This window comes from Rhinolophus sinicus, linkage group LG10 (assembly GCF_036562045.2).
Source record: "Rhinolophus sinicus isolate RSC01 linkage group LG10, ASM3656204v1, whole genome shotgun sequence".
Lineage (NCBI taxonomy): Eukaryota > Metazoa > Chordata > Mammalia > Chiroptera > Rhinolophidae > Rhinolophus > Rhinolophus sinicus.
In genome coordinates, this window is record NC_133759.1 from 70,487,538 (window position 1) to 70,500,254 (window position 12,717).

At 36.8% G+C, this 12,717-nt stretch overlaps 1 protein-coding gene and 1 pseudogene across 1 annotated transcript in view; both read left to right on the top strand.

Annotated features, from left to right (window-relative positions):
* LOC141567351 (butyrophilin-like protein 9) overlaps nt 1–12,717 on the top strand; it is a 365,947-nt gene that overhangs the window by 30,584 nt on the left and 322,646 nt on the right. The gene's annotated exons all lie outside the window — the stretch shown is intronic.
* LOC109439460 (calcium load-activated calcium channel) lies at nt 8,513–9,098 on the top strand (annotated as a pseudogene).

The following is a 12,717-nucleotide window of genomic DNA, read 5'->3' on the forward strand; positions in this document are numbered from 1 at the left end:
TTTGGGAAGGAATTTGAAATCTTCACTGAGTGGAACTGACTCAAGGTCTCTGATGAGATTGCAGTCAAGGTATTGGCTGGGGCTGCAGCCATTCGGAGGTGTGCCTGGGGCTAGATACACTCTCACATGGCTGTTGGCAGGAGGCCTCAGCTCCTCACCACGTGGGCCTCTCCACAGGCTTATGCGAGTGTCCTCATAGCATGGCAGCATGTGATCTAAGAGAGAGGGCAAGGCAGAAGCCACAGTGCTTTATGTTCTAGTCTCTGAAGTTACACGATGCTGTTTGTTCAGCCCACACTCAAGAGGAGAAATCAACTCCATCTCTTGAAAAGAGGAATATAAAATAGTTTGTGGACATATTTTAAAACCACAACAATCTAAATAAAATTTGCGTTATAGTATGAATTTCCCTCCTGCAAAGAACCAATTGCCCTCCTCTTGATTTGTAATACTTTATTTTATCATATAAATTATTATATAGAAAAGGGTCTGTTATGGGCCACCTGTTTAGCCGCATTGACCTGCAATAATAACGTGGTAGCATGGTTGGAGGGCAGGTGGACAGGAAAGGCTCCCTACAGAGGATGTGGACACCATCTTGAGGGCAGAAGCAACTAGGATTATAGAGGCCCCGCCTCAGGCGAGGCAGTGATTATACTGAGGGTGAGGTAAACCAGGGTGTGTGTGTGCATGTGAATGTGTGTGCCCGTGTGTGTGTGTGTGTGTGTGTGTGTGTGTGTGTGTGTGTGTGTGTTGAAGGGAAAGTGCAGCACACAGGGCTTCATGATATATCAGACTAACAAGGGTGCGGGGGGGACGTGGCAGGAAGAACTGCAGCTGAACCCATCTTCTGTTAGAAATCCCAACTTCTTCGGTTCTGGGACTTTGTTCTGCAGGTGTGGGCACCATCTGCTGGAAGACCTGAATCATGAAAGCAGCAACATCTCACCTGCATTTTGGAGGGAAGGTCCCTGGCCCAGCCCAAGAGAGGGCAGAGCGTGGGGCCCTCGGTTAGAAGATGGGCTGTTAGGGGATGGAGGGGCACAGGCAACACATAGGAGCACATCCTGGACATCTGCCAGAACCAGCAGGGGAGCAGAGGGTGGGAAGCTTCTGTTGGGACAGGGAGGGGACCTGCTCTGGAAATGAATGATTAATTTCCCCCTGGGATTTGCAGAGCCACAGAGCCACCAAGGCTGATGGTCAGTACCAGGACCTCCATCTTCCACTCTAAGAAGTTTCAATAGGCTATACATGGGGTCCCCGACAGACAAACAGGAAGAAGAAGAAGGCTACCATCTGAGAATTAAAGTATTAAACTTCAGGCATAATAAAGAGAATCAGCTTTGAGAAGATAAGCCATGAAATTGTCTATACAAATGTGATTGAGTTTAGAAGCCCAAACCCCGAAGATGCCAAAAATGCAATCACAGAGTGGTAGGGCTGGAACCGGATTTGTTCGTGAACTGTGCCTGATACCATTGGATCCCCCCAGTAGCCATTCCCATGTCCCTTCTTCCTAGCTAACAGAGCGCCTCAATTATAAGGGACAGAAACATGCCCGGGCACTCAAGATTGCTGTAAGATGGCAAAACAATTATTTTTATGCTTCTTTTTTGGATACTAAATTTCCCATCCTCCCTTGCAGTGAAAGGAGGCAAGGTGACAGATTTGGGCCACTGAGGTGTGCAAGGAAGTCTGCTGTGAGCTTCAAGGAAAAATTTTTGGTATTCCCAGAACAAAGCCCCATGCCCCTGGGTGCAGGGACCTGGAGTACCAACAGCCTTCTTCAGTCTGTACCAGCATTCCCTAGATCCCTATTCCGAGGGGAAACCCCTGACCACAGGTGTGTGGCCTTTACACGTTATGTCCCCCTTTTAGGATTCATGATGTCATTAGACTATTCATGGCTCTGAGGAGTTCTGCAGAAATTTCAATTTTATCTAACCTGGTATTTCCCAAATTTTTCCCATGGGACACCCCGCCATTTACATGGGGCACCTATTAATGCCATTTTACCTCTATGGGCATCTTATCTAAAATCCCCACTGCCTTCCTCTGCCCAGCCCAGCTCTGCCACAATCCAGTTTCTACTGTGCTTTAGTTCCTCTTTAGCACGTATCACCACCGCCTAACATTATATTAAATATTCATCTATTTTCTTTGCCCCAATCTTTAGTGAACAGCACTACTGTTGAACCAGTTGCTCAGACCTCAAACCTGGACTCTTTCTCTCTCATATCCTAAGTCCAATCCATCCTGGCAGCAATACCTGCAAAATCCATCTAGCCCTATCACTTGGCACCTTCTGTACTTTTATGCATTTTGGAACCACTGTCACCTCACCTGGACCTCTGTGACAGCCTCTATAGTGACCTCCTGCTTCCCGCTTGTCCTAGCCACAAAGGACAGATGGGGCCTTTGAAAATATAAATCGGATTATGCTTCTGCCTTGTTCTCCACCCTCCAGTGGCTTCCTGTGACACTTAAAATGAAACAAAATGTTCTTAGGTTCTGCAAGAACCTGCCCACCTCTGGTTTTTATTTCCCACCCTACAAGTCCCCATGGTCCCAGTCCTGCTCCTTGAGCTCCAGCCACTTTTGCCCCACCTCAATCACACCCCTAGTGTGTCAGGAAGGCTTGGGGTTTTGCATTCCATGTTCCCTCTTCCGGGAAGCTATGCTCCCAAAATTTTTGCAAGCAAGTTTATTCTCACACTTGTAACAGATCTCTGCTCAAAACCTCCTGCCTCATAAAGGTCCCGAGAACTATCTCATTTAAAAGAGCCCCCATCCATCCATCTTCCTTTTTCGTCACAGCATGTGTTTGTCTCTGACATAGTCTTTGGCACAGTCTCCCTGGTCACCTGAGCTAGGTGCTCCATGCATATCCTTTGTGTGCCCTCTTGTTGTAGTTGAGTGTTGATTGCTGCTGGCATGTCAATGGGTGGGGTTGACCCTCAGGCTGAATGGCAGTGAAGGCTGGCTGTCATTACAGTGGATGAGCAGAAATGAACAGTATTACAATAATATGTGAGGACTTTAATACCCCACTCACCTCAATGGATAGATCATCCAGACAGAAAATTAATAAGGAAACAATAACCTTAAGTATCACTTAGACCATATCAACTTCATAAATATTTACAGAACATTTCGTTCAAAAATTACAGAATACACACTTTTCTGTAATGAAAGTGTACATGGAAACTTTTCCCAGGATAGACCACCTATTAGGCCACAAAACAATCCTCAATAAATTCATTAAGATTGACATTATGTCAAGCATATTTTCTGACCACAAATGCATGAAACTGGAAAACAACTAGAGGAAGAAAACTAAAACACAAATACATGGATATGAAACAACATGCTACTAAATAACCAATGGATCACAAAGGAAATCATAAAATGAAAAGTGATCCTACTGAATGGGAGAAGATATTTGCCAATGATATATCCAATAAGGGGTTAATATCCCAAATTTATAAAAAACTCACTCAACTCAACTCCAAAAAAACAAGCAACCCAATTAAAAAATGCGCAGAGGACATGAAGAGACATTTTTCTAAAAAGGACATGCAGATGGCAAACAGACATATGAAAAAATGCTCAACCTCACTAATCATTAGAGAAATGCAAATAAAAACCACAATGAGATACCACCTCACTCCAGACAAAATGGCTATCATCAATAAATCAACAAACAAGTGCTAGTGAGGATGTGGAGAAAAGGGAACCCTTGTGCACTGTTGGTGAGATTGCAGATTGGTGCAGCCACTATGGAAATCAGTATGGAGGTATCTGAAAAAACTGAAAATGGAACTAACTTATGATCTAGCAATTCCACTCCTAGGTATCTATCCAGAGAAATCCAAAACTGTAATTCAAAAAAATGTATGCACCCCTATGTTTATTGCAGCACTATACATAATAGCCAAGACATGGAAACAACTGAAATGCCCATCAGTAGACAACTGGATTAAGAAACTGTGGTACATTTATACAATGGAGTATTATACAGCATAAAGAAGAAGGAAATCTTACCATTTGCAACAATATGGATGGACCTAGAGAACATTGTGTTAAGTGAAATAAGTCAGACAGACAAAGACAAATACAATATGATCTCACTTATATGTGGAATCTGAAGAAAAGAATAAATAAATGAACTAATCAGAAACACTCTCAGAGACATAGAGGAAAAACTGAGGGTTGCTAGATGGGAGGGGGGTGGGGATAAGGGGGAAGGAGAGGGGATTAGAAAGCACAGTCAGTAATCACAAGATTGCCACGGGGATACAAAAGTCAATTTGGGGAATGTAATCAATAATGTTGTAAAGATTTTGTAGGGTATCCGATGGATACTTGTTCCATTAGGGAGACCACCTCATGGATGATGTAGATGCCTGATCACTGCACTGTACACCTGAAGCTGAAGCTGAACAATAACGAATGTCAACTACAGGTATATATATATATATATATATATATATATATATATATATATATATATATATATATGAAGCAGAGTACAGCATTAGGAATAGAGACAGTGGAAATGTAATGGCTCTGTGCGAAGTCAGAGGGGTAGTGGATGGGGGAGGGGGTTGTCACTGTGTGAGGGATATAAATGATAAATGTCTAACTATTACATTGTTTTGTGCACCTGAAACTCATTAAAAAAATTTAAAAACGACAACAAACGAAATCAAACAAAAAATAAAAAAATACCTTAAGACAAATGAAGATGAAAACATAACTTTCCAAAATTTATGGCATGTAGCAAAAGACGTTCTAAGAGGCAAGTTCATAGCTATACAGGCCTATCACAAGAAACAGGGAAAATCCCAAATAAACACTCTTAACTTTACACCTAAAGGAATTAGAAAAAGAAGAACAAACAAAATGCAAAGTAAGTAGAAGAAAGGAAATAATGAAGATCATACTAGAAATAAACAAAATAGAGACAAAAAAAAGAAAGGAAAGAAAAGAAAAGAAAAAAAAAACACATAGAAAGATCAATGAAATTACGAGCTGGTTCTTTGGAAAGATAAATAAAATGGACAAACCTCTACCCATACTTATCGAAAGAGAGAGAGAGAGAGACAGAGAGAGAGAGCCCAAATAAATAAAATCAGAAATAAAAGAGGAGTGATTACAACTGACACAACAGAAATACAAAAGATCATTAAAGAGTACTACGAATAGTTATATGCCAACAAAATGGACAATCTAAGAAAGAAAAACAGAAAAATTTCTAGAAACATACAGCCTTTCAAGACTGAAACAGGAAGAAACAGAGTATCTGCACAAATTATAGCAATGATATTGAAGTAGTAATCAACAAACAAAAGCCAAGGAACAGACAGCTTCAAAGATTAATTCTACCAAACAGTTAAAGAAGAATTAGTACCTATCTTTCTCAAACTATTCCAAAAATATGAAGAGGAAGGAATGCTTAAAAATGCATTTTACAAAACCATTATTACCCTAATACCAAAACCAGACAGACACTACAAAAAAAGAAAATTACAAACCAATGTTCCTGATGATCATACATGCAGAAATCTCAACAAAATTGTAGCAAACCAAATTCAACAATATGTAAAAAAGATTATGCACCAACAATCAAGTTTGATTTATACCAAGGATGAAAGGATGATTCAATACCTGTAAAACAATGTGATACACCACATCAACAAAACCAAGGATAAAAATCATATGATCATCTCAATAGATGCAGAAAAAAATGGTTTCACAAATCTCAACATCCATTTATGATAAAAACTCTCAATTAAGTGGATATAGAAGGAACTTACCTCAACATGATAAAGCTATATAATATAAGCCCACAGCAAACATCATACTTAATGATGAAAAGCTGAAAGTTTTTCTCTAAAATTAGGAACAAGACAAGAATACCAACTCTCACAACTATTATACCATGTAATATTGGAAGTTCTAGCCACAGCAATCAGACAAGAAAAAGACGTAAAAGTCATACAAATTGGAAAGAAGTAAAATTGTCACTCTTTGCAGATGGCATGATACTTATTATATATAGAAAGCTCTAAGATCTCTTAGCTATGGGCATCTATGCTTTTTATAATGTTCTTTTTGTCCTTTCTAATGATAGGGTATAGGAGTTGTTTTTCCTTCTTAATCTACACATAATATTTACCTCTTATGTGGAACAATTGTGGAAATTTAACATTCTGAAAACAAAGAAAGTCTTGAAAGCAACAAGAGAAAAACGAGGATTTGAATGACTGGATTTTTCATTAGAAACCACAGGTGCCAGAAAGGATTGTAAAATATCTTTAAAATGCGGGGAAAAAAAACTTGTAAGCTCTGAAATGTATACTATGAAGTAAAATTATCTTTCAGAAATGAGACAAAATAAAGACATTCTCAAGGAAGGCAAACTAAGAACTTTTGTTGCCAGCACACATGGTCTAAAAGAAATGCTAAAGGAAGTTCTTTATTCTGAAGGGAGCATCAGGAATTTCAGGAATGAATAAAGAGCAATAGAAAGAGTAAATATATAAGTAAATATAATAGAATATTTATTAAGTTTTTAAAAATATGCCTGACTGTCAAGATAAAAAATTATTATTCTGTAAGGTAGGTTTATCAATGTATATAAGATATAATAAATATGACACCTATAACATAGAGAGGGGAGGTAAAGACATATGTTTGTAAGCCTTCTTTATTTTACTTGACTTTGCAAAATATTAACTCTAATATTTTAGCTGTGTATATTGTAATCCCTATGTAAGTATATTTTAGCTAAGTATATTGTAATCCGTAGAGTAGTCATTAAAAAGTCAATAGATAAAGTGCAAAATAAAAACATTCAATTAATCCAAAAGAGAGAAAGACAGGGGGCATAGAGGAAAAAGAACTAAAGTAAATAAAGTGAAAATAAATAAATAATAAAGTGGTAGACCTAAATCCAACCATATCAATAATTAATTTAACGTAAATGGTCTAAATACACCAATTAAAAAAGATTATCAAATTGGATAAGAAAACAAGACCTAACTAATTATATGCTGTGAATAAGAAACCCACCTTAAATATAATTAAATATGTGGGTTAAAAGTAAAAGGTAGAAAAACATACATGCAACTACTAGTAAAAAGAAACCTGGCATTAACATCAATATTAAAAAATTTAGATAAATGTTTTTGAATATTAGCATTAAACTAAGTAGACTCAGAATAAGGAAAATTATCAGAGATAAAGAGGGATCTTACATAAAGACAAAAGGATGACTTCACCATGATATAACAATCCTAAATATGTATGCACCTAATATCAGAGCTTCAAAATCCATGAAGCAAAACTGATTGAACTGAAAGGATAAATAGGCATATCCACATTCCTGCTAAGAGACTTCAACCTTCCTCTCTTCGTTATCTGTAGAACATGTAGACAAACAATCAGCAAAGATGTAGGAGATCTGAACAACACTTATCAACCAATGACCAAAATGATGTTTATAGAAAACTCACACACCTGCAGTAGAATGCATATTCTTCTCAAGTACAAATGGAACCAATATCCTGAGACATAAACAAACCTCTATTTGTAAGAGTTGCAAAGGTACAAAGTGTATTCTCTTTAAAATATAATTAAAATAGAAATCAATAATAGAATAATATGTGGAAGATCCACAATTTTTGAAAATTAATTAAGATTTTCTGTTTGTTCCTTAGCCTCTTTTGTTCCTTAGCCTCTTTTTTTTTCCTCTGGGTCATCTGTGTCTTCCTTGTTGTTTGGTAGAGAGTTCTATGTATTCTTTGTATGAGTCATTTGTTGATAGCAAGTTGTGACTAGTGTATCACCTCCCACTCTGGGCTTTGTCATCTCACAATTTTATGTTGTCATTTTTTTTGAACAGGCCTTCTTAATTTTAATTTGGTCAAATATATTTATCTTTTTCTTTATGCTTAGTGCTTTACATATCTCATTAAAGAAATCACTCCCTATTTAGAACACATCCTCCAATTTATCTTATATAACATTTATAACTTTAACATTTAGATATTAAGTAACCTAGAATTGATTTTTTTTGTACAGTGTGGTATAGTAAGACAATTTAAAATTTCCTTGTACTAACCCAATTGTTTTGGCAGCATTATTTGAAAAGATGGTCCTTTCCATGCCATTACCAGCACATCTCAATACCAGGATCTGTTTCTAGCCTCTATTGTGTGCTATTGTTATATTTTGTCAATCCTATACCAACACCATACTGACTTATAATAGATTTATAGTAAGTCTTGATTTGGTGCATTTTCTCAAATTATTCTTAAGGAAGTCTTGGCTATTCATTATGGTTTACATTTCCATATAAATTTTTAGAATCAGACTTCCAAGTTTCGTTACAAAAATTAGTTGAGGGACTATCAGTCTGTCAGAGTCGCGGTGTTCCTTGGGGGTCCTGAAATCTAGGGAGGTCGTTTTGGCTGCATTTTTCCTGCCTCCCAGCGCTTCCCCCATGGCGGGTGGTAATGCACAGTCAGAAGTGCGAGATGAGCACCAGGCTCCCACAGGGCTGCTCATTGTTTTTATCTCCGTGTGCATGGCTCTTCCTGCCGAGGGTATATTCTGGGTCCCAGCTTACAGGACAGACAAGTACAAGAGACTGAAGGTGGAAGTGGAAAAACAGAACAAGAAATTGGAAAAGAAGATGGAGACAGTAACAGAGTCAACTGGTCAACAACAATAGAAGAAGAATAATAGGCAGGAAGAGAAACAGAGACCTGTCAGTGGTTGGAATGAAATCCATGTTTGCAATTGGCTTTTGTTTTACTGACCAAATGGGAATGTTCAATTCCATATTTGATGGTAGAGTGGTGGCAAAGCTCCCTTTCACCCGCCTTTCCTACATCCAAGGACTGTCTCATAAAAATCTGCTGGGCAAAGACACCATAGACTGTTTCTTCATCTTCTTGTATATTCTCTGCACCGTGCCCATCTGACAGAACATCCCGAAGATTCTTGAGCTTGCCCCTTCATGAGCTGCCACCAAGCAGGCCAGTGGATTTCTTGGCCCTCCACCTCTTTCTGAGAAGTTCTCTTGAAATCAAGAAGAACCATCTACTTCCTGTCATTTTTTCTTTTTTAGAGATTCAAATCAGATGGGCAACTATTTTGTAGCAAGAGCCAAAGGCAGCCTTAGCACGTGGGCCACTTTCTAGTTTTCAGTTTTTTCTAGACTTTATCGATAGGATTTGAATGAAAATGGCATCCAACAAACAAACATGACAGGGCTTTCAGTCACAGATGAATGTTCTAAATAAGTGTGTTGATTAGATAAGTTCAGGTGATGTTTATGTAATGAGATACTGTGTCTTTCTTTCCTTCTTTCTTTCTTTCTTTTTCTCTTTCTTTTTTTAATTAAAGTTTACTGGGGTGACAATTGTTAGTAAAGTTACATAGATTTCAAGTGTACAATTCCGTAATACATTAACTGTTTCTTTCTTGTGTTGCCAACATGAACATTTTCTGTGGGACCAGCTCTTGAGACTGCTGTGTGCTGTGGAATTGGCTGTCCATGAGCACTTAGCAGTCTGGAAGAAAATTTTAGTTTTTCTTTAGTTAGTGACTCTTAATTGGAACTATTTGTTTTTTGTGTGTTTTTAAGCCAAATATATAACCTGCAATCAATAAAGAGGTAAAAATTTTAGCTATTTCATCTATTAGGAGAGATCTGTTTCGTTTTTGACATGTTTCTAGATACATGTTTTTAGTGACCTGAACATAAAGGAAGGGCTGAAATAAAAGTGTTTAATGTGAAAAAAAAATTAGTTGAGATTTTTGATTGAGACTGTAATGAATATATGATTAATTTGAGAACTGATGTTTATAACCTTGAATTTTCTGTCCTACAAACCACGACAAAGCTATATCTCTGTTTATGTCAGTCTTTAGGAAATTTTAATAAAGTATTACAGTCTCTCCTGCAAAGTTCTTGTATGGTTTTTATTATATTATCCCAAGGCATTTGTGGGTTTTTTGTTTCTGTAAATTATACCTTTTTAAAATTTCATTTTTGAATACTGACATGTTTATTTACATATATTATTTTTATATCTTTTGTATCCAGCAATTTTGTTACAAACACCTATTACCTCACATAGTTTATCTGTAGATTCTTTTGGATTTTTTTACACTCAAAAATTATATATCTGAAAATGAAGACTGCATGATTTTTCCTTTTTAGTTCTTATTGATTTATTTCTTTTCGTGTATGAATTTTTTAAAATTGTGGTTAAAAACACATAACAGAAAATTTACTATTTAACCATTTTTTTAAATTGAAACCACTTTATTGTTTTTCCTTAGTCTTAACTTTTGTGGCTGCATCCCTAAAAAATATACTTTAAGTTTGCTTGTTTCTTTATTTAGGTATAGTTGACATACAATGGTCTATTAGTTTCAGGTATACAATATAGTCGATAGATATTTATATACCTTACAATGTCATCACCACATTAAGTCTAGTAAGCATCTATTGCCATGTAAATTTATTATCACAGTATTATTGACTATATTCCCCCTACCTCTTTCTCCATTTCTTCACTCACCTTCTGGCAACCACCAGTTTGATCACTATTTCTATAAATTTATTTATTTATTTTAGATTCCACATATAGGTTAAATTATATGGTATTTGTTATTCTCTGTCTGACTTATTTTGTTTAGCATGGGTCCATCCATGTTGTTGCAATTGGCAAGATTTCATTCTTTTTTTTTTTTCTTCAATTTTTAAAATTAGTTTCAGGTGCACAAAACAATGTAATAGTTAGATATTTATCATTTATATCCCTCACACAGTGACAACCCCCCTCCCCCATCCACTACCCCTCTGACATTGCACACAGCCATTATATTTCCACTGTCTCATTCTTTTTTAATTTAAGTATATAGTTCAATAGCATTAGGTATTTACACTATTGTACAAGCAATCTTTTTGCTTTGTTTTATCGTAGCCCTGAATGAGTGTTTTGAAATTTATCTGTACTCTTTTGGATTTTCTAAACTCAAAATGATATCATCTGAAAATAATGACTGTATTAACTTCAAATTTCCAGTACTTATTCATTTATTTCTTTTTCTTATCTTAATGTTCTAGTTTCAACCTCCAGTGAAAAGTTGAGTATAATGATAATGGGCAACTTTTGTCTTCCTCCTGAGCTCAGTGGGAGAGGCTTCAATGCTACTTTTCCTAGGAGTTTTGTTGTAGGTTCTCTTCTCATCTCTTTTCTGTGAAACTCACATTGCTTACATTTTATTGACAAAGTGATGTTTCTAAATGCCAATCATGTAAGTTCCTCTTCTTAAGATTTGTTAGAGGCCCTTCATAAGCTTCATGATAAAACTGAATGTGTTAGCTTAACAACCAACACCTTTTATTAGTGACCCCCCTACCCATACCTTTCCTGTCTTTTCTCCTGACCCTCCCTTAAATGAAGCTTTTATTACACTCCTGGAATTTATTTACTGTTTTCCAAATATATACTACTGCTGCATTCCTTATGATTGTACTCTGCAATGCCCTTCAGCTTGGAAAACCATTTTGTACTTACACCATTCCCTACATAAAGCTTCTTAGCCTCAAGGATCAGCGTGGGTGTTTCCTCTGTTGGAATCGTCCCAGAACCTGGTAAGTGTGGGAGCTTCTCTTCCATGCTTTGAGCAGCCAGCACACACATCTCTCAGGCACTTACAACATTTACTGAATGGAAGTTGTCAGTTTACTGCTCATCTCTACTTCTATCTGTTAAGACTAGAGAGCAAGGGCTCTCACTCACAGCTGTAATCTCACTGTGGAGTACCATTTGCTTCTCTCTTTTTTTTTAAATTAAAGTTTATTGGGGTGACAATTGTTAGTAAAGTTATATAGATTTCAGGTGTACAATTCTGTATTACATCATCTATAAATCCCATTGTGTGTTCACCACCCAGAGTCAGTTATGTGGTATATGAACCAAAAACAACAAAAGAACAAGAGAAACAAAAACTCATAGACACAGACAATAGTTTAGTGGTGACCAGAGGGTAAGGGGGGAGGGGGGTGGTAGATGAGGGTAAAGGGGATCAAATATATGGTAACGGAAGGAGAACCATTTGCTTCTGGCTTTGAAGTAGAGGCTGTGCTCAGCTAATTTTCAGACTCTCCTTTTCAATATAAGCATGTAAGGATAAAGATTTCTGTCTAAGAACTGCTCCATATGCATCACATAACTTTGGAATGTAGCATTTTTTCACGTTTAAAAATTAATAAACTTTTCAAGAGCAGTTTCAGTTTACAGAAAAATTGGGTACAAAATACACAGTTCACGTGTGCACAATCTCCCCTCTTATTAACATCTTGAACTGTGTGGTACATTTGTTATACGATCAGCCAAATTAATAAATTATTATTAAAGGGAATACATAGTTTATATTAGGGTTCACTCTCTCTGTTGTACATTCTATGGGTTTTGACAAATATCTAATATCATGTTTCCACCATTATAATATCATACAAAATAGTTTCACTGCCTTAAAATTCCCCTGCGTTCCTCCCATTCATCTCTCCCTTCCATTTAACCCTTGACAACCGTTGATCTTTTTATTTTCTCCATAGTTTTGTCTTTTCCAGAATATCATATCGTCAGAACCATATAGTATATTGCCTTTTCATACTGGCTTCAC